The sequence below is a fragment of the Chrysemys picta genome, chromosome 10 (genome assembly GCF_011386835.1).
Source record: "Chrysemys picta bellii isolate R12L10 chromosome 10, ASM1138683v2, whole genome shotgun sequence".
NCBI lineage: Eukaryota > Metazoa > Chordata > Testudines > Emydidae > Chrysemys > Chrysemys picta.
Genome location: NC_088800.1, coordinates 17,237,943 through 17,260,997, shown reverse-complemented (window position 1 = coordinate 17,260,997; position 23,055 = coordinate 17,237,943). Strand labels below are relative to the sequence as shown.

The 23,055-nt window shown below is 44.1% G+C and overlaps 1 protein-coding gene across 3 annotated transcripts in view; it reads right to left on the bottom strand.

Annotated features, from left to right (window-relative positions):
* Positions 1-23,055, bottom strand: part of LOC122174323 (uncharacterized) — a 117,507-nt gene that overhangs the window by 63,449 nt on the left and 31,003 nt on the right. For 2 of the 3 annotated variants that reach the window (XM_065559338.1, XM_065559339.1), the window contains one exon: positions 5,508-5,574. The gene's annotated coding sequence lies outside the window, so the exon portion shown is untranslated. Of the gene's footprint in view, positions 1-1,689; positions 2,938-5,507; positions 5,575-23,055 lie in introns of those variants that run through there. The other variant, XR_010590968.1, reaches the window with a different exon arrangement.

Below are 23,055 nucleotides of genomic sequence, written 5' to 3'. Positions count from 1 at the left end.
CAGGGCCAGCTCTGGCTTTTTTGCTGCCCCAGGCAAAAAAGCCTCCCGCCGCCCCTCCGCCCCCTGGCGGGGAGCGCGACAGGGGAGGGCGCCGAGCCCGGCCGCGGCCCCGCTCTCCCTGGCCGGCCGGAGCGCCGGGGGGAGGCCTGCGAGCCCGGCCACGGCCCCGCTCTCCCTGGCCGGCCAGAGCGCTGGGGGGAGGGCGGCGAGCCTGCCGCGGCTTCGCTCTTCCCGGCGGCCGGAGCGCCGGGGGAAGGTGGAGAGCCCGGCCGCGGCCCCGCTCTCCCCGGGTGAGCGCCGCCCCCCTCCAGCTGCCTCCCCAAGCACATGCTTGGAGGGCTGGTGCCTAGAGCTGGCCCTGCCTCTCTTTTTCCTTTAAAGTATATTTCAGTGCTCCTGAAAAGTGGAAGACTGACAGCCCTGGAGGCTGATCTATCCATAAAACAGGTGTGACAGTGCAAGTGGCAAATTGCTCCATGCTGCATCTCAGCCTTGATCTGGGAGAAATCAGTTCTAAGTCTGAGAAGTTAGTTCAGTCTCCATATCCATTCTGGCCTTGACTTTGCTGCTGAGACAGCCAACAAGGATGCTGAGATTAGCATGTTTGTGATATGGATACCTGTGAAACTGGACTGAGACTACCAAAGCATTTCATGTAAATTACTGAATATCCATCAGCTGTGATCAACTTTTGGGGCAAGTTTCATACAGGTTATCTAAAACTGAAAATGTCCATATTTGAATGAGCCATCCAGTTCCTGGGATCTGCCTCTCTTTGAAGTGCTTAGACAGTGACTGTGCTTAAAATTCTCCTTTTCTAAATGCAGATGTTGCCAAATAACTACTGGCTCTTTTTTGTGAAGGATGAAAAAGTCACAGTTCAGAAGAGACTCAGTATGGTACATGGAGGGGAAGGGTGAACTGTTTACACTCTATTTTCAACTAATCCCAGAAGATCTATTCATATTTACTGGTAGATCTTCTCTGCAAAAGAGAGATGAAAGGACTCTTGCTATGATGAATCATTCCTCTCATGATGTCCAAAGCTTATCAAAACTATTCAAAAATTGGTCTGTTTTTATTGGCTGCAGAAACAATTTAAAAAATCTAAAATGTTCTCTGAATGTTTTTCTTTTTGTTCCTAGTTGGTAATGTTATTGTGACACTCTTCTTTTGGTTTCATCTGAAGTAGAGCTAGAGAGACAGTTAGGCAATAGACAACCTCAGCTCAGTATTGTAAAACAGCAAAGATATGTAGAACGTTTTACAGACTTGGCGTGTGTTTAAAGCACAAGGTGAAATTTTGTTCAGCTTCCTGATGAAGAAGTTTCTGTTCCGCCAGACAAATGTACAACAGTGGTGTGTTTAAAGGGATTTTGTTACTTGGGATATCTGTCTGAGACTGCTGGATGACAAGCTTTTCTATGGGGTGCTTATAATGAAAAGGGAAGCAAGACAACATGTAGTGGTGTCTTCCAAATCAAAAACTCAAAAAGGCAGAGCCGTAGCACCCGAAGAAGGAAACTGAGATGCTACTCTGTAGCCCCTTGGGTGCTCAGAAAAGCGATGGAGATATAGTAACAATTTTACAAGTGGAAATCCAGTACATTACATATTGCATAGTAGTTTTGTGAGGTCATAGACCACTAGTGGCTTTCAGTTCATGTTGGGCCCTCTTTACCTACTTACTTTTTTTTTTTTTTTTTTTTTGAGAATCAACACTGATAGACTAAGAATAAAATGCTCCTCTTTTCTGTTGGGTAAAGATTACTCTTTTATCCCATAGGATGGAGACAATAGATTCCTCCCTGTGTAATGTAAACCAAACTAAAAAGCACAACTTGGCACTTGTTGGAGGTGGTGTTCAATTGCAAAGAAGCTTTGAAGCCAGGCAAAACGGACATTGAAAACTCTTTTTTCATTAGCTCCTGTAAACAAAGGTAATTGCCTTGGGTTATTTTTGGTACCATGTGAAACGAGTGTAAACACAACTAGCTTAATAGAATTTGAGGTTAACATGAAAAATTAATATACAAGCAAAAGAAGCCATGGCAGACTTCTAATACATGGGCTCAATCTTTCTCTCAACCTCCACATCTTTACATTTACCACTGTTTTGTAACAGGTGGCCTCTTGGGATGGTGTAGATGAGTCATTTTGTCTTTGTAATTTACACTGTCATTCACTGCACAGTGTATTATAAAGGTAAAATAACTGTCATCTTAGCCACACCATCTGGACCCCAAAACATCAGCATAATTGGAGTTACTCTGATGCTGTAGCTGGAATATGATTTCTTCCAGGAGAGAATGTAATAAGCATGATTCTTTCAAATAGCCGGTGACAAGCTATTCTTAACGTATATCGTAAGCCTCCGAATAGACAGAACTGAGGATGCTGTTCCTTAGGCAATGACATGCTTTAGACTTATCAAATCTGTTTCAAGCCTCCCCTTTCTTTCTTATCACAGACTCCTGTCTGGAGAGAACCAGTTTGGGATTCTTAGGTGGACAATGGCAAGGGTTTAAGAGGGCTGTAACTAGTGCAAACGCTCTTAAAATCTTAGCGATAAGAGCAGCATTGCTGTCCTTTCTTCCTGTTGTCTTGTGGATGTTACCAGTGTCTTTTAGGCTTACAGAATTCTACTTTTGTCTTGGGCTGCTCCTTGCAACTTTTTGGTTTGAGGAGGCCTTGAAGATGAATTTTAATTTGCGGGGACTTGGCTGCTGTTTCTGTCTTCTCATTCTCTACTCCCATGTAAACTGTGGTGCAGTTGTCTCCATGACCTCTTCTCCTTTACCTTGCCAGTCTCTCTCTCTCGCTCTCTCTCTCTCTCTCTCTCTCTCTCTCAGACCGAGGACAATTTTTCTTTTTTAAAAAGGCACTTCCTCACACTGCCATGATTTACCATGTACTTGCCAATCTTCCTTCTGTGTTCTGTAATTCAGATCAGAAAATCAATTTGAAAACTTTCCTCACTATTAATATTCTCTATTGATGATTTGGTAGCACCCAAAGGCTCCGTACAGATGAGGATCCTGTTGGACTAGGTATTATATAGATGTAATGGTCTGAATGTGCTGATACCTGCATACCACCCTGAGCTGAGTTTACATATAGAGAAAGATATCTTTGACATATTAGAAATGTGAGCATGTTGATCAAATTAGTTTGCTCTATGCCATTTCTTGTTAATATGATCAGTTTACAAAGGACTTAAATAGTTTCAGGTAGGGATGCCTGGATGTTTCTGATCTAGGAGATGAATCCTGCCCTGGAGTTTCTTTCAGTTGTTACCAATACCATCTAGAAACTCGTAGGACCACAAACAGCCCTAAAGAAACAAATACAGGGAAAAGGCCTTCAATTGCTATGATTAAAATCGAACACCAATGTGTAAAATACTGCACAATAACATCTGTTTTACAGCATCATTAGAGGGCTTGAGCTACAAATATAAAAGGAAAGAAATTCAGAGTTAAGGGTGCAAGTTTCAACTGACTCATAGACCTTCACCTGTGCATTTGTAAACAAACAAATAGGCAGTAATGAGTTAAAGATAAGAACATCCATACTGGGTCAGACCAAAGGTCCATCTAGCCCAGTATTCTGTCTTCCAGCAGTGACAAGTGCCAGATACTTCAGAGGGAATGAACAGAACAGGGCGATTTTGAGTGATGCATCCCCTGCCGTCCAGTCGCAGCTTCTGGCAGTTGGAGTAGGGTTACCATTTCTAACAAATAAAAAAAGAGGACCCTCCACGGGCCCTGGCCCCGCCCATTTCCCACCCCCAGCCCAGCCCCAACTCCACCCCTTCCCCGCCCTAACTCCGCTCCCTCCCACTCCCAGCCACGCGAAAAGGGCTGCCCGAGCGCTACCAGCTTCACAGTTTGCCGGGCAGCCCCCAGACCCTGCACCCCCGGCCGGCGCTTCCCCAGCGCAGCTGGAGCCCAGGAGGGGAAGCGCCCAGCCGGGGGCGCAGGGTCTGGAGGCTGCCCGGCAAACCGTGAAGCCGGTAGCGCTTGGGCTTCGGGCAGCCCCTATGCCTCCGGACCCTGCGCCCCCGGCCGGGCACTTCCCCTCCCGGGCTCCGGCGGCGCAGGGTCCGGAGGCATGGGGGCTGCCCAAAGCCCGTAGCGCTCGGCTCTTAAACAGAGCCGAAGAGTCAGGGGAGGAGCAGAGCCGCCACGGCCGGAGGCTCTGCTCCTCCCCTGATTCTTTGGCTCTGTTTAAGTGCCGGGCTGCCCGAGTGCTACCGGCTTCGGGCAGCCCCCATGCCTCTGGACCCTGCGCCGCCGGAGCCTGGGAGGGGAAGTGCCCGGCCGGCGGCTGGGGTCCGGAGGCAAGGGGGCTGCCTGAAGCCCATAGCGCTCGGACAGCTCGGTTCTTAAACAGATCCGAAGAGTCAGGGGAGGAGCAGAGCATCCGCGGGAGGGGAAGTGCCCGGCCGGCATTTTCCCAGACATGTTCGGCTTTTTGGCAATTCCCCCCGAACGGGGGTTTGATTGCCGAAAAGCCGGACGTGTCCGGGAAAAACCGGACGTATGGTAACCCTAAGTTGGAGGTTTAGGGACTCCGAGGGCACGGGGTTGCATCCCTGAATATCTTGGCTAATAGCCATTGATGGACCTATCCTTCATGAACATACCTAATGAAATAAGGATGAAATATTTTAAATAGGCAGAGTCCAGGCCTTGTTCAATCTAGCTCTTTATCTGTCCACTCTAGTAAATTGCCAGCATTCCTGGAAATAAATATTAGGCCATGAGTTTAGCCTAGGACAGAAATGCGTATTGCCCTCAATTATATCATTAAATTTGCTTATCCTTTCTTAACAATTTTTTTAATGTAACAGCTATCATAAGGATTTTTCAGCTAGTTCACATTGTTTAATGGTATTTCCTGTATTTAAATACAAATAAAACCTTATCTCTTTAGTATAGACCCCCAAATGGCAAGCTTCCTTTCTGCCATATGCGTCTCAACTCTTCTTTCATGATGGCAGCATCAGTGGTAACTCCACAGTTAGGGTTTTGTTGGGATTGGCACTTAAAGCAGGACTAAAATCCTCCTGTTTTACATTTACATTATTGGACCAAGTCTCCAAATGTAGCACACTATATCTCTTGGAGGAAAATTTTTTTCTTTAGAAAAATATTTAACTTTTGCTCTGAGAAACCATTTTAAAATACTCCCTTTTTGAAATGTTGCACTGCTTTTCCATGCATTGTTTTGTGTTCCTCAAGCTAAACAACCACAGCCCAGACACAATCCAGACCCCAGTCTTATACACAGAGAACATCCCCTACGTGGGCCACTTCTGAACTTTAAAAATTGAATACATTGACAACGATCCTTCTTTTTCATAATGCCTAATTGAGTTTCACCAGGATTCCGCAACACAAGTACTGAGATTTGTCAGGTACTTTGGTTAGTTGATGCTGCCAGCATCACTCCATGAGCAGAGGCAAAATGTTGATTGAAAAATAGAAAGAAAACAAACATACCACACAATCTGCTTCCCATTGGCTCATCTGCTGGTTCTTCCTTATCCTTCCGCATCCAATTCTTTCCCTTAAAACAAGATTAACACTTTTTTTTAAAAAAGGATAAAAGAAGAGTGATGCTGAAGTTTTCAAATGTGGCTGCCTAAATCATGCATTTAAACACTAGATCTGGGTGCAAAGTGGCTGAATGTGCAGATTTCATGGGCATAAGTCAGGTGCCACATGCATTTAAAAATACAATACGTTGAAAGTTGTAGGCTTATAGTCATAGGGGAAAATGTCTGATTTTTTTAAAAAACACACAATGGGTTTCGCTAAATTGATTGCAAATGTGCAAGTCTAAGTAACATTTGGGTTTCTATAACAAATCTCATGTGATACAGCCGTTGTCAAGGTAACTGTGCTTCTTTTAATAACAATAAAAGAAGCATAGAAAACTTGCACATTTTTCACTGTCTAAAATACTGCTGCTTTAGTGCTGCAATTACATCACAGCACGCGCTTTCTTTGGTTCAAGGAATAACATTTCTGGTACATAAATGTTGGTTATATTTCCACCTAGCGCATTGAGGTCCTGGACCATGACTCAGGTTTCTAGATGCTATGGTAGTACAAATAATAAATATTTACCTCCCTTTCATATTGTTAGACTACCATTTTTGACGCTCTGCTTTGCTTTGTATAGCTGTCAGGCATCAAGTTGCCTGTTGATCTAATGGGGACAAATTGCAGTAGTAGGTTATTTACATGAAGGTGGCAGAGTGTACTAATTTGATATCCTATCAAATATGTGAAGTATCAATATGACATGACTGAGTTTCACAAATGGTCTACGCCAGTGGTTCTCAAACTAGGGCTGCCGCTTGTTCAGGGAAAGCCCCTGGCGGGCCGGGCTGGTTTGTTTACCTGCTGCGTCCGCAGGTTCGGCCGATCGCAGCTCCCAGTGGCTGCAGTTTGCCACTCCAGGCCAATGGGGGCTGCTGGAAGCAGCGGCCAGTACGTCCCTCGGCCCACGCCGCTTCCTGCAGCTCCCATTGGCTTGGAGCGATGAACCACAGCCACTGGGAGCTGCAATCGGCCGAACCTGCAGATGCGGCAGGTAAACAAACTGGCCCGGCCCGCCAGGGGCTTTCCCTGAACAAGTGGCAGCCTTAGTTTGAGAACCACTGGTCTACGCCACGCTTCATCAACCATCTACAGTCAGTTGATTTTTTTTTTTTTTAATTTACTTTTAGGCTGTTCATGAAGACCTGTGTTATCACATCACATACAATTCAATTTCTAGTATTAAAACATTTTTCAAGTTTAAATAAATGTGTTCTCTACTGTGCATTTTCCTTCTGAAACTTGAGCTTCAATTTAGCTTTGGCAGATAGTACAATGTGGTTACTGTGGATATAAACTCCATGTCCTAAGCAGATGATCTGCATTCTGAATACATGATCTAATGTTTTACCCAAGCTGAGTTTTCCACCTTTCTATCAAGATTTTGGGTACTTAGCAAATGAGACAAATCTGTCTTTTCCTGCTTAATAATCATAATTCTGCAACTGATTTGAGTGTAATTCTTCTATTTGGCTGAGGGCTGTAGCAAAATTCAATCTTTTAAATATTTGTTTTGACCTTTAATCTAAGACACTTTTACTGAAGATTTAGGATGCATTCATGTCTTTTAAAGCATTTTTATGCTTTTCAGTATTTTTGTTTTTTGTTGTTGCTATTTTCATGAGGCAATTGCATTGAAATTATATCAAGTATGATAGAGGACTCTGTTCCACCAACTGGGCTGTCAATTGCATTTGAGCTGTTTTTAAGTTTAACCAGGCCTTGGTGTCTGGTAAATATAAGCTCTCTGAAAACAAAGAACATTTCTTCTCACTGATTGAAGTTGTGTGGAGTTACACCAGCATAACACTGGCTTGGCAGAGTAAATAATGAGGACTCCTTTCTGTTCTCTGTGGACTTAAAAGTGTCATCAGGGGATCTTTTGTAAGGATCTTTAACCAAATGTACTACTTGCCTCCCACTGTTATGCAATGCAATCTGCAATAGTTATTAGAGCTGTGTGATTCTTTTGTTTTGTTTTTGTTTTTTTTGTTCAGTGGCTGAACTGGGGGGAAAATACTTTCGGTTTGATTAGAAATGAAAATGTTTCTGATTTTTTTTTTTCTGAAAGAAAATATCAAAAGTTTTTGTCTTGTGTTGACCAAAACATTTCATTTGACCTGAAACAAAATATTTGATTTCAATTTGGAGGTTTTAAAAACTTTTAAAAATGGGGTTTACAGTAAAATTGAAAGAAATTCTACAAAGACAAGACTTTCCAAAATTCTATGTTGCCACCTTTTATTTTGGAAAAGCCAAACAGTTTTGAACTTCCAATTTGTTTCCCCCCCCGCCACTGCAACAATTTGCCAAAATCGACCCAAATTCATAAATTGTTTTGCATCTGTATCTTCAGTGAAAAAAGGTTTCAAATAAAAAATTTCACTCAGCTTTACTAGTTATATTCCTTCCTAGTACGTAATTTCTGTACATCTGACTTCTGCACCCCAGAGGTGGCTACAAATCAGTGCTTTCTGTGTGTGTGGCTAAAGCCAATCCTGAGAGGTTCTTCCCCCCCACACCCTTTTGTGGCCTCAGTGGAGGATGGAAGGGGCTCAGTATATCACAGGATGGGACCTATAGTATGTGACGTAGTTTGGGCTGAAATTTGCTACATCAGTATAAAATAGCATTTCCAGATTTTACTTTTTATATTTGTATAGCAGATTTTGTTGCATGTAATAAAAGCTGCCAATACTTCTGTATCTATGTAATGTATACGTTATCCATAATAGTATTAAGCATGCAGACAGTTCTTCAATACCTGTGTTAAAGCACACTTAAGTGTGTGACGCTATGCAATTCAGCTCTGTGAAGGAGGTCCACTCCAGGCCTATGCCCCATTTAAATTCCACTGAGCCACTTGTGCTGGTCCTTGCACAGAAATGAGTTTTGACTTGCCTCATTTCTGACTTACCTCTACTTTACACAGAAGGTAAATTAACATTTACATACATCCCAAGGGGGCTGTGTGGCTTTTTAAATAGTTTTCAAACAACATTGAGATCTTCAGCGAAGGGTGCTAAGTAAGAGCAGAATGGTGATGGTTATTAATAATAATCTGGTACAGGAACAGACTGGAACAAATAGCAAAACTATTATATTTACTGTTTGAAGTCAAGCAGCACAGATTTAAGTTCTGAACAAGAACTCTATATTTGCTTCCCTGTTTGTACCAATTTGGTTTAAATTGTAAACTTACACTTGGGATCTGAGAGACTGAGTGCTCAACGCTGTTATGTGCCTCTTGATGCTGCTATGAAAATAATTCTGTGAAGGGTAAAATGTCCTTGAATCTTCCCACCTCTATTCCAAGAACTCTTGTTTAAAAGGCGGGTGTCCAGTTGGCTGTAATAAGAGATGTACAAATCTATCCGTTTGTCACCTACCAACTTTTCTACTTTGGTCATGGATGAAATTTCACCAGCAGCAATTGGACTGTATGTTGAAAAAAAGGCAAAATATGCTACTCTTGAATAAATTATGACTACTACATGTTTTGCTCCAAAGTGCAAATTCACCATTTTCAGAGAAAAATGTTGCTCATTTTGGTGGCAAAATGGATGGTGTTATGGGAATGTGGTGAATTCCAGGCATAACTTTCATTGCAAAGCTGGCAAGTGTGCTGTTGTTCACTGGTTTTGCCTGCAGTGCAAGTCTTCTGTCTTGCCTGTCGTCCCTCCACTGCTCCCTACTGTGCTAATATGTTGGACTGTTGTCTTAAAAAGAGAGTAAGGTTTGTAGTTTTGGTGCTGACAGGAAAAGAAAACCACTTTTTTCTGTGATACTGATTAATATATTTATGGGGGAAAGCCTATGGTGAAAATTATTTTTTTTTTTTCAAAATATTTTTGATTTTGTCTGATTTTGCTTTGCCACTGTGCCCAGTTAATGTACTCAGCTAGGCTATAGGAGTTAACCAGACACCCTTTGAACTGTCTAATGCCTCCGTTCTTTTCAGTCCTTCTTTGACAACATCTGGGAGCTGTAATTGAGCTATTGCTGTTCTGTTTTGGAGATGATATTTAATATTTTTACCTCTTGATTTTTATGCATCTTGACTGCTTTCAGCCAATCAGAGAGGCATGGCTTGAAGCTCAATGTCTTATTTTGGAATGAAATGTGGTCGCCTGGGAAAACTCAAGTGATCTTGGAAAGAGATATTGGACCATATCTTGGAAAAAAATTGGGCCTGTGGATGAGAGAGAGAGGGGCATTAATCAATGTCGAACAGTTCAAAGATTTACTTGGGATGATGGGCTTCCACTGCTGATTCAATAGAGGATTTGCCAAGGTGACTGCTCTATTACATTCAAACACTGGCCTGCCTTCTTGCAGTTGGATAGGGTTGCAGGAAATAGCCTAAATCCAGTTAAAGACTGAGTTATTACAAGCTTCTGTCCTGGCCTAATTGGGAGCAGCACTGGCCTTGTGTATATGCAGGCTAAAAGAGTATTTGAGCTTTTGTTGTTAAAATTTATGCCCAGCAGGGAAATATTGTGCCAATTATAGTTCTTTTAAATAAAAATTCTTGGCTTTGAAGTGGGCCATGACTGAGAAGTTGTGACTGTTGGGATGCTGTTCTATTAGAGATGATGCACTGGCGCACTTGGATTCAAGGAGACTTGGATCACACTTTGGTCAGCTTCCAATCAAAAATGATACAATGCCCAGGGCTAGAGCGGGGTGAATTGTTCACTGCATTTTCTGTTTGCAAACAGATCCTGAATTCTGCTAATATATTTGATATTTCGTGAATAGTTCCGGGAAACGCATTTTATCCAGATTTTTATCAAGGGGTGTTTTGTGAACTGTTCATTTCAGCTATTCATCGTTTGCAGTGTAGGGCTAATCACTTAGGCCCAGATTTTTAAAATTATTTAAGCATTGTAGCAATCGGCATTGCAATGCCTAAGTCTCACTTTCAAAAAGAACATAAGCACTTAGGTGCATAAATCCATTTTGATTAGAGACGTAGACCACCTAACTCGGTTAGGCCTTGCAGTACTGAGCCTCAGTTCACAGGACATAGGCTCTGTTCTGTGAATGGATGCCTGAACCCTTTTAAAACAGGAAAATAGCAAATTCTATGCTGCTAATCAAAGAGGTGGTAAACTAAGCATTTCTGGTGCAAATGTCAGATAAATGTTGAATTTTGTAAAATGCTGAAATTTATGAAGCTTTTAGGGTTTGCAAACATTTTCATGCATATCTAGCCGCCAGCCAAATAATGAGCAACATATAGCAGCCAACCCAACTCTCACCCCATTTATTTCTGAAAATATTCACTAATTGCTTTTTGTATTTGATCAGCTCTCTGCAGGGGGTTGAAATGGAAATACTGATATACTACTGGCAGTATATCGTTTAAAAAATTGGTTTGCATCTTTCTTTCCCCACAATCTAAATATTCCAGATTAAAGTGCCAAAGCCTTATCTACGCTGTTTGAGAAATATCATGGATCTGAGATGAGAGAATGGTTTAACATGAGGATTTTAGCTAGGGAGGAAGATATGGCTCGCCAAAGGGAGCAGATTTAGGCTAGGAGGGAAGATACTTGAAAGCAAGTGACCATATTGTGAAGTACAGTTGAACTACGGGAGATGAGGAAGTTCTACCTGAATTGAAATACCTATTACAGATAACAAGAGAGCTGCTAAATCCTGGTTTTCAGAGGCATGTCAATGGGAGATGTAGGTGCTTTGGAAATCAGGCCCAAGATATTTGTATTGCGGACTGTAATTGACTAAAGTTGGGTATTTTGGAGCAAAGAAGACACTGAAAATAGTGAAGCAGATACTCTATAAACTGAGATGACTGCAGACCATTACTTCTATCACAGTTTGTCAGGGCCCTATTTTGTAATCTTTTAGAAAATTATTATATATGATATTTATGCTCTTGCAAATAGCATCTGTGGGTTTCTGAGACTGGAACATGTAAGGACTTGCACATTCCATGTCTGAAGATCACTAAATCACTTCTCTTGAGGTGTTGTGGCAGTTCCCACTTGATATCAAACAGTTTTGATGAGTGCTTGTACTTTCTGGCAGAATTTTTTATGGGGATCCTGCCCAGTTGTGTTCTTCAAGGTGCAAACCCTGAATTGGTGGTCATCTAAGAACTCTGCTCATTCTATAGAATTACACTGGAAGAGGAACTTGATAACATCCTCAGGCAAATGGTCCAGGAGAGCATTAATTTTAATTAATTTATGATGAAACAGAGTAAACTGACTGTTTTTCTCTGTTTTTCATGTTTAGAGTAACGCTCTTCCTATTAGTATTCATTCCTACTTAATGCCTTTTAAAAGGCATGCTTGAGGGGTTGATTTGCCCTTTGGACAACAGCTGATGTGGCTTTGGTTTGGAACTGAATGGGCAAAATGGTGCAAAATGAATGAAATGGCACATCTGATAGCCTAAAAACTGAACAATCCATTGGATACCCTCTCATCACAGAGTCGGGGTTATGAACCAAGAGGAAAGGCTGAACTCATACTGACATGGCAAAGGATCTTGGTATTGAGTAAGCTATCTTGCAAAAGATGAGCCATAGGGAACCTGTATTGACACAGCACTGACCTCTCAAGTTAGGAATTCCTATTGGAAACTTAGGGTTCTGCAGGAGGAAAACTTCTTCATCAGCTAAACTTCTACCACCTTTCTAGTGTTACTGCACCCCTACTTCTGCCAGAAAACATTGCCAGTTGTGATATTCTCCACTCCACTGGGAAAACAGGGTCCCACCACCGCACCAGTAGTGTTATTCCCCTCTCATCAGGTCTCTGGAGTGCTATAGTATGCCAGCCATTTTCAGATGGCTTCCTGCTGATTCCCTAGGATTTGTGGGGTGGCTCATGCCTTCCGTTCTTGGCAGTGGTCAAATCCCAACTACCCCTCCCCCCAGCTCTTTATATTTAGTGTAAGTGGGGACAGGAGTGTCAGCTTGGGGAGACTATTTAAGGAAGTTTGGGAACACAGTGCTGGGCAGGAAGAAGTAAATCCCTTGTATGGGGGGAATTTGTCAACGAGGGAGGGTACCTGCTGTAAAGTTTTAAAGAAATTGTTGCTGGAAGTAGTCCGTGCAGTGGGAATAGACCAGAGTGACTGGCAGGACTATATAATTGTTTTCCAAGTGAAGTAACATTTATTTAGGTAGGTTGCTCTTAAATCTATATCGGCTGTGTGTGTGTGTGTGTCTGATTCTTGTCTTTCACTCTTCTCTATTTTCACTAATTGGTTGGTAATTAAGAAGTGAGGTTTGAGATCTCAAGAGGCTGTGGAGGAAATATGCTTGCTGTTAGCTATCTCTGTTACTTATCTGCTCTTTGTCACTACTGCGAAATGCTTGTGAAGGAGAAACTCTACTTCTGGGGCCACTCTTCCCTTTAGCACAGGAAGCAAAGATTTCAGATGTTTAAGTACATTGTGTTTCCCTCCTCTTCCTTTCTCCTGCTCTTGCTGTAAAACTTAAGTCTTTTGTTTAAACTTGAGGAGGCTATACCGTCGTATATAGTTGGGACAAGGAAGAAGCAAAACACAAACAACCCAAAAAAACCCAACCCTCTTTCCTCAGACTTTATTCATATTTACCTGTAGAGCCACTTTTTGATGTTTGGTCCTATGAAACTGAGCAAACCACATCCCCGAGCTGAGCCAAGTGCAAAGCAAAATTAGTAAAAGAATGTCCAGCACAGTGCATTGCCCTTCTCTTAAATTGTTGCAGCGTTCATCTGTGCAAGCATTTATAGGGTTTAAACTTTTTATTTGGAAGCTAAGGCAATGTGGGCAGAATTTTCTAAAGGGCTCAGCACCCACAATCAGCCCATATTTTTTTAAGTTTAGTTCCCTTTGAGGCACCAAGATAAGTGGCCAGATTTTTTAAGAGTGCAGCATGTTGTCGGCTGGGCATTTGTGAAAATCTGGCCAGAAGTGTCAAGATGGGAGCCTGAACTCTCTTGAAAATCTGACGGTTCCTAGTAAATTCTAAAAGGTAAACTTGTTTGGAGGCAAGGCTGAACTGATTCTGTATACCCTGTGATGGGGTGTTCACCCCACACTTGCCTTGAAAGGGCTAATGAAGACTAAGAAGGGGGTTAATTAACCCAACAGGATACAGCTGAGAGGAATTAGGTGGCTAAGTAATCCCCAGACTGAGTGAGGGAGCCCAGCTGGGGAGGAATGAGCTGAGTTGGGCTTATACAGACAGAAAATGGGCAGCTGAAAGTGGAGCTGCTGGGAAAGGCCGCAGTCATTTCCTAGAAGGAGTGCTTGGAGGTTGCAGAGACATGTAGCCTGCAGTTGCTCCCTGGGAGGAGGGAGTGGTGAGGCTGGCAGATCTAGAGAAGGAAGGGAGAGCCAGAAGGTTAGGAAAAGGCTCAGGGAAATGCAGAAAGCTATGGGGTTGAACAGACCTTGACTGCTGACCAGACGGTCCTTTAGCTGGAACTTGGAGTGGAGGGTGGGCTTGGATTCCCCAACCAGCTACTGGAGAAGTGGTGCTGAGCCTGTTTGAGGGGAGGAGACTGTCCAACCCTAGAAAGGGGAACTATTTGGTGAGCTGTTTGGAGGGCCAAGTCATGAAGAGGCAGCAGCAGCTTGTGAAGAGAGAGAGAGAGAGAGGAGCTGCAGGCCCAGAGAGAAAGGTGGAGGTTGGCATTCAACCACAGGAAGGGGTATTGCTCTTGTGAGCTATTCCCTAGAGCAGGGGTCAGCAACCTTTCAGAAGTGGTGTGCCGAGTCATTACAAACATTGAATCTATCTCCCCTTGTAAGTATTCTCACACTTCTTATCAAACTGTCTGTACTGGGCTATCTTGATTATCACTTCAAAAGTTTTTTTTCTCTTACTTAATTGGCCTCTCAGAGTTGGTAAGACAACTCCCACCTGTTCATGCTCTCTGTATGTGTGTATATATAACTCCTCAATATATGTTCCATTCTATGCATCCGAAGAAGTGGGCTGTAGCCCACGAAAGCTTATGCTCTAATAAATTTGTTAGTCTCTAAGGTGCCACAAGTACTCCTGTTCTTTTTGCATTTATTCACTCTAATTTAAGGTTTTGTGTGCCAGTCATACATTTTAACATTTTTAGAAGGTCTCTTTCTAGAGGTCTATAATATATAACTAAACTATTGTTGTATGTAAAATAAATAAGGTTTTTAAAATGTTTAAGAAGCTTCATTTAAAATTAAATGAAAATGCAGCGCAGTGTGAGTGCAACTGAAAATCCGCTTGTGTGCTGCCTTTGGCACGCATGGCATAGGTTGCCTACCCCAGAGTGACCAGGAGGAGGCGCTATCTTAGCGGTGAGTGGACCATCCTGTCTCACATTCCAAAACTGTGCAGCATTTGAAATTTGGATCGGCACTTTGTGTTGCCCTTGAAATATTGAATTTTAAAACATAGCAGAAGTGATTAAAAGTAGAAAAGCTGTGCTAGTTCTGCATGTGGAATATAAGATGAGAGTTGATGAAAATCAGTACATGGCTGTGACCCTGACAGCATCCCAGTGCAAGAGAGCAAGGGATCAATGGTATCTGGTAGTGAGTATCAGCTGGCCTGACCAGTTCACTGTACCCCAACTCACTAATGTCATAACCTGTATCTAAAAGGTGTCATGTAAAGTATTAATAGAAAGCTAATATACAGATCATTAATAGTGTGTGGTGTACATGCAGAGAACAAACTCAAAATTACAAATCTATTGGAAATTGCTATCAAAGCGTTTCTGCTGTGCAGGGCTAAAGTTAGCCCGCTGTAGACAAAGGAATGTGTGGTACGTGGAAGCTATTTCCAAGGTACATTAAGAGACAATAGGAATACAATTTACACAGCAGGTAAATGGGACTATCAAGCCAGCAGGGGCAGGGGATTGCAGGAAACAGATCAATTTGAACTTTAGCAAACATCAGTGGAGAAAGAAACCAGCACTAAACTTCCTTCATGAACAGACTCTCAATTGCTTTCCTCAAGCTTGAATGAACTTTACTTTGGGAGGTAATCTTCAGAAGAATCCATTTCTAAGATTCACTAGGCCATAAGAGAGGGGCAAAGAACCCCAAATAATCTTTCCCCTAAGAAGACAAATGACCAGAGCACTTCAGACTTTCTGGGAGATCCTGATCATGGAGGTGACCAGATGTCCTGATTTTATAGGGACAGTCCTGATTTTTTGGATCTTTTTCTTATATAATAAAAATAATAAATGGAGATATCCTATCTCCTAGAATGGGAAGGGACCTTGAAAGGTCACTGAGTCCAGCCCCCTGCCTTCACTAGCAGGACCAAGTACTGATTTTGCCCCAGCTCACTAAGTGGCCCCCTCAAGGATTGAACTCACAACCCTGGGTTTAGCAGGCCAATGCTCAAACCACTGAGAGATCCCTCCCCCCACTCCCTGTCCTGATTTTTCATATTTCCTGTCTGGTCACTCTAGTGGTCTGCCATCTTGCTGGAAGGTAGATTGGTAAAGAAATTACCCTGTAGCTTGTTTTGTTAGGTCATAGCCTCTAAAAAAGCATTTTTAAAACTTTTATTTGCTTGTAACCATTTGATGTTTAGACTTTGAACTCATTTAAAATCCTTTCTCTTTGAGATTAGATTAAAAGCAGTTTCGTTGATAAACTTGTTTTATTTTTAAACAGTGCTGTTTTAAGTGAATGTTAACTCCAGTAAATGTGCAAGCTGCAGGGTATTGTGTCTTTAAAGGAACAAACAAACCTTAATATCTCTGACTGGTCCAAAAGAGGGCTGGGCATTGCAGAGCACTTAGTTTGGGGAAAATTCAGGACTGGAGAATGTTGGGGGGTGGGGGAAGGGTGTGTGTGTGTGTGTGTGTGTGTGTGTGTGTGTGTGTGTGTGTGTGTGTGTCATCTTGCCAGGTGTAACCAAAGCTGGTGCAGGCTAGAGTATGGCAATAGTGTGACAAGCAGGATGCTGGAAGCTGGAATCAGAGCAGCTTAACTCAGTGCATGCTTATATGCTGGCTGGAAGCATCCAGACAAGGGAGCTACAACAGCAGAGCGTTTTGAGGTCTTCAGAGTGACAGGACAGTGATACAACCCTCAATGGTATGGATTGTGTCCCAGAACCTGACAATGGGGTGGATAGGACATGCACAGCTTTGCTTTAGTCTTTCTCAATACGTTTTCCCTCTTTTTCCAAACAGAATTTTTTTTTGAAAGTCCTTTATTCTATAATTTGTAGTCTGTATACATGATTAAAATAAATGTGCACTTTAAATGCCTACACGTGTTACTATTCTGCTTGCCACAGTGAAATGCTTTTGTGTATACTAACTCTAGGGTTACCATATTTTAGTTTTAAAAAAGGAGGACACTCCACGGGGCCCCGGCCCCACCCAACTCCGCCCCTTCCCCGCCCCTTCCCCAAAGTCCCCGGCCCAACTCGGCCCCCCCCCCCGTGAATGCTCCACCCCCTGCTCCTCCCCCTCCCCTGCTTCCTGCGAATCAAATGTTCGCGGGAAGCTTGAAACAGGGAGGCAGCAGGTAAGCTGGGGCTGGATGCGGTGCGGCCCAATCCGGCCCCCCTGGCCGAGCAGCTCCCTTTGGTGGCTGGCCGGCTGGCCGAGGCCAAGAGGCTCTGGCCCCGGCATCTCCCGCCCGGCTCAGCTCGGGCCCTGGGGCGCCGGCCCCCGGCCGAGGACGGCCAGCCCCGACCCGGCCCTGGCCGAGCACCGCTGGCCCCGGCCCCGGCCGAACACCGCCAGCCCCGGCCTAGCCCGGCCAAACACCGCCAGCCCCGCACCACTGGCCCTGGCCCCCGCACCGCCGGGCCCTCTCTCCCTATTTTCCCGGACATGTCCGGCTTTTGGGGATTTCCTCCCGGACGGGGATTTGAGGCCCCAAAAGCCAGACATGTCCGGGAAAATCCAGATGTATGGTAACCCTAACTAACTCTTCCAACACCCATCAGAAGTCTTGTCTATATGGTGCTTTAGGTGTAACATTTAGTCTGCACTCGAATATTGCAAATTAATTGGAACTATTAGTGCATGCCAGCAGGGTACACATGGACCAGTTAATGTAATCCCATTTCAAACAGTACTAAATTAACGTGCACTAGGGAACTTTTAGCGTGGGCCAGCAGGATCTACACAGGCCACTTAATGTGCAACATGTTAGTGCAGACTAAAATTTACACCCATCTGGTGGGGACTAAAGTCCTGTGTAGACAAGTCCAAAATTAGTTAGTTGCCCCCAGAATTACTTGTTATAAACCATTCACACTAGCATCAACATCGTGCCTAGGGGCCCTGCTCCTGGACCAGGACTCCATTGCGCTATGTGCTGTCCAAGCACTACATAAAAGTTCCTACTCCAAAAAGCTTATAAATATAAGACAATAGATGAATGCAGAAGTACAGGGAAACAATAGGACAATATTAGTCAACTGGAAAGACTGTGGTATCCGAGCACCAGCAGTCTAACAATTGTCAACATTTTTTGTGTAGGCATCATGGCAAAGGACAGTTTTAAGGAGGATAATGAAGTAGCTTTCAGGGTAACTTAGGGTTACCATACGTCCGGCTTTTCCCGGACATGTCCGGGTTTTTGGTACTCAAATCCCCGTCCGGGGGGAATTGCCAAAAAGCCCGACATGTCCGGGGAAATAGGGAGGCAGCATAAGCCATGGTCCGCCCGGCCCCAGCACAACCCGTCGGGTCTGCAGCGCAGCCCAGCCACCCGGCTACATTGTAGCGAGCTCGGGCGGGGGAAGGGGGAGGGGCGCAGCCGCAGAAAGCGGCGAAGAGGCCACTGCTGCCTCCGGAGGCCGGACGGACCACGCGCCCCAGCCGAGCCTGCAGGACCATGGGGAGGCCGGGCCCAGCCAGCAGCTCGGGCTTCCCTCACAGGCAGGGACTTCCCGGCTACTGGGGGACCCTTCCTGCGGCCCCGTCACCCCACGCAGCAGAAAGGAGGCTGCGGGGCAGGGAGTCCGGCGTGTGCTGGGGCTGCAGGGACCCACATTGCCCCGGTCGCCGCTAAGCATCCGAAGCCCCCGCCTGGCAGAGGCTGCCGGGTGAGTGGGGGAGCAGGTCATGCAGGGGGGTGCAGAGGCTGCAGGGCAGGCAGGGGCAGGGGGGCGCAGGCGGGGGGTGCAGGGGCTGCAGGGCGAGGAGGAGCAGGGCAGGCGGGGGGCGCAGAGGCTGCAGGGGCAGGCGGGGGGCGCAGAGGCTGCAGGGGCAGGGGGATGCAGGGGCAGGGCAGGCGGGGGGAGCAGAGACTGCAGGGGTGGGGGGGTGCAGGGGCTGCAGGGCGAGGAGGAGCAGGGCAGGCAGGAGCATAGAGGCTGCAGGGGCAGGGGGGTGCAGGTGCAGGGGCAGGGTAGGCAGGGGTGCAGGGGCTGCAGGGCGAGTGGGGAGCAGGGAAGCACTTAGCAACCCCCAACCAAGATCAGAGCGGGAGGGAGGGGGGAATGCGGGGTGCTCAGAGGAGGGGGCAGGGACTTTGGGGAAGGGGTTGGAATGGGGGCAGGGCCGGGGCCGGAGAAAGGGCGGAGTTGGGGCGGGGCCGGGGGCGGGACTGGGACCCCGTGGAGTGTCCTCTTTTTTAAATGTTTGAATATGGTAACCCTAGGGTAACTGCACTTCTGACCCCTTCTGTAGTCTGCTCATGGAATTCCCTCTTGGGTCTTAAGCCTACAGCCATAATTGCTTTCTGGGCAGGGACCCACATCTCTCTCCCTCCTGGCTGGGGTTTTAGGCTGCAGACTTGCAATTCTCTGTGATTAGCTCTTTGTTTTCTCTTAAAGGCTATGAACAGTGTATGCTACTGGTTACAAGTAGCCAAACAAGTCTTTCAAAGTCAAGTACATTAATCTGATAGTCCTTGAATTTTATAATCTGAAATGTAGAAAGTCTGAGTCAGCATGAAGCAAGGAAAAGAGCTATAAAGCATGGATGAGAGCTTTTTAAAAAAAAAGATTTGTTCAGAGTATCACCAGTTTCAGTCATCACTGGACTTTGTGGTTTATCGTCCACTTTTTCAGTTAACAGCCATCTTGTGTATACCTGTGTATACAACTACAATATAGAATGTCCCTAGGCCACGCCAAGAGTCCTAGAGCACTGTGATAATTAGAGGTAACTCAACCAACCCACCACTCTTGCATGCAAATTTGCTGTAGTGCAACAATTTCATTGGTTGTATGAGTCTACACAGATGGTATATTACTTGGCCCAACTGCCACACCATGCATCTAATTGCCACCTGCACAAATCAACACATCTCCTAGCGCAACCCCCGCCCTCCAAGGCACAAACACAACCACCCTATGTATAGCCCCTCAGTCACCGCACATAAATCCACATAACTCTCCCCTTAGGCACAACTGCCCGTACAACAACACAACCAGTATGCACAATAACCCCGAACATCACTTTGAAGCCTAGAATGTCTGAATTGGTGTGAAGTGACAGAAACTGCTACAAAATGGTGGAGAGCTCCTTTTGTTGAGAATATCATCCTGCTCAAGCGTCACTGAGACTTGCAGTCTGTCCCCATCTATATTTTTTAAAGTTCACAGCTATTTTCAGCATTCTTACACACGTCACCCATGTGATAGCACGGGCTTTCAGCTACTAAAACCTAAAAGCCTTGCAGAGAAAACATAAAATAACAGGTCTAAACTCATATGAAAGATACAAAAAGTCACCATACTTCCACATGGGGGTGTGGCAGGTTCCAGGCCTTCAACAAGGTGTGTGCCCCCCCCCCCCCCAACTCATATCCCCTTGGTCAAAGAGTAATGTCTATTTCTTGGATCAAAATGAAGGCCCCTCGGTCAGTTTAAACTCAGCCTCTTATTCCAAAAGCCCTTCCTTTGTCTGCGACCCAATCTGAGCCAATTTCTGAACCAATTCTTTCTAGGGATAGTAATTCTCTGGAGTTGTTTATCCACCACAGAATTCCTAGTAATCGTTCCCAACTGATTTTAGTTACTCTTTCTTGCAGAGTGATACAGTAGGATCATGAAGGTACAGGTAACAGTCACAAAGTTAATACTTTTCAGAGTGGTAGCCGTGTTAGTCTGTATTGGCAAAAACAAGGAGTCCTTGTGGCACCTTAGAAGCTAATAAATTTATTTGGGCATAAGCTTTCGTGGGCTAAAACCCACTTCATCAGATGCATGGAGTGGAAAATACAGTAGAGAGGTATAAATACACAGCATATAGGTGGGAGTTGCCTTACCAAGTGGAGTGCTAACGAGCCAATTCAATTAAGGTGGAAGTGGGTTATTCTCAACAGTTGACAAGAAGGGGTGGAAATCATGTTTTTGTGGTCCTAATGAGGCCAATGTAAGCAAGGTGGCCAATTTCAAAGAGTTAACAAGAAGGTGTGAGTATCAGCAGGGGGAAATTAGTTTTTGTAGTGAATTTTCCACTCCAGTCTTTATTCAGGCCTAATTTGATGGTGTCCAGTTTGCAAATTAATTCCAATTCTGCGGTTTCTTGTTGGAGTCTGCTTTTTTTGAAGTTTTTTTGTTGTTGAAGAATTGCCACTTAAGTCTGTTATTGAGTGTCCAGGGAGATTGAAGTTTCTCCTACTGGTTTTTGAAGGTTATCATTCTTGATGTCAGATTTGTGTCCATTTATTCTTTTGCATAGAGACTGTCCAGTTTGGCCAATGTACATGGCAGAGGGGCATTGCTGGCACATGATGGCATATATCACATTGGTAGATGTGCAGGTGAATTGCATTTGTTTCCAACATCTGTCAGTGTAGCTTTGTGGATGTTTCCAGGGAGCTCCTCCCAAACGTATGGAGAGAAACACGAAAGGTGCATATTTTACAATGTAACAAGGGGGTGATGGAGGCTGGCATCGTTGGCCGGTTGGAGGCAGGAGTCAGCATTTTGATAGTAAATGAGATGATTACAAATATTATTGGCACTTCCATGCTAATTGCTGAAAATAAAACCAATCAATCACTTTTTAATGAATTAAATGAGACATTTAAGTCACTGTATTTGATTACAGAGTATAAGACAAGGAACTGATACTTACCTGCTTTACTTTAGTCTTTTCCCTCTGATTCACATGAACTGGCAAAATGAAATAATAATGAGCTCACCCCGAAATGGGGAAACTCATACCCTTTGGCTTCTGATGGCTCTCTGGCTGGAAGAAGGAACCTAGTTTTAAAAAATTCCTGCAAATCCTCACCAGTTGGTGCAGATTAGGTATTGCTTTCTACTTCAGTGTTGACTGCACTTTATTAGTATGTATGTGGCATGTATACTGTATATCATATATGCAGCCTGTAGCGTGCTTTGGGTTCCTTCAGGATGAAAGGTAATATGTAAACAGGACTTCTGTTTTTCAGGGTTTATTAATTTCATTTTTTGTTTGTTTGTGGCAATAAAGCTCAACAATTGTTAACACTTATGTCGTCTGTCCAAAAATCAGGAGGGCTTGGGACTTTCTCGTTGAATATACTGTAATTTATGTTCTATATTACTCAATACAGTAGCATATACTGTAACAAGTAATCTTTTTAATGTTTCCTAATGTGCTTTTATTGTAGTACTGTTTCAAACAGCACTATATTAAAGCACATTAGGGATACTTTAGAGCACACCAGCAGGGCCTACACAGACCAATTAATGTGCAACACCTTAGTGCACTTTAGAAATCACGCTAGCCATAGGCTGCATAACTGCTCTGTGTAGACAAGCCCTTAAATGCAAATAACCATTTCCAGTATTTTTCAGGAATATATTGGATAAAGGCTGATTTTATTTGTTGGTGTTTATTGGTTAAAATCAGAAGCCCCATGTATAAATTGTTAAATGGTTTGACTTTGCCCGGCTATAATTCTAGGGACAGGGTGTCATGCTGTCTGGAATGGCTCATGATTGTGAATGCCAATCTCAAGGCAAACTGTCAAAAACAGGGCAGTATGTTCTATAATTAGATTTCACCAAGCCAGTAACAAACGTGAGCTCCTGGATCATTATAACAGCCTTACCATGAAGTCACAGACAGTCCCTTTAGGCTCTCCATTCTTTCTTGTCACCCAGGCAGCAGGACTTGTTGTAAGTGACCATTTTTCACTAAAAATCACAACATATTCAGGTTGCTTCCAGTCCCAAGAGACCAGTCATTTACCTCAGATCAATTGGTACCCTAGATCTTACACCAAAGACAACACCTATAGTCAATCCTGTAATAAACTATCTAAAGATTTATTAACTAGGAAAGAATGAGCTATTTACAGGTTAAAGGAAGCAAACGTATATGCACAAATGAGTTACCATCAATGATTCCTAAAGGTGACCAATGTAGTAATCTGTCTGTTCAAAATGTCTTTCAGGGCGGACCCAGGTTGACCCTGGGGTTCTCTGGGTGAAAACATTATCTAATCTCTGTCCCTGAGAGTTCAAACAGAAAAAAGATGAAGAATTTTCTTGTGA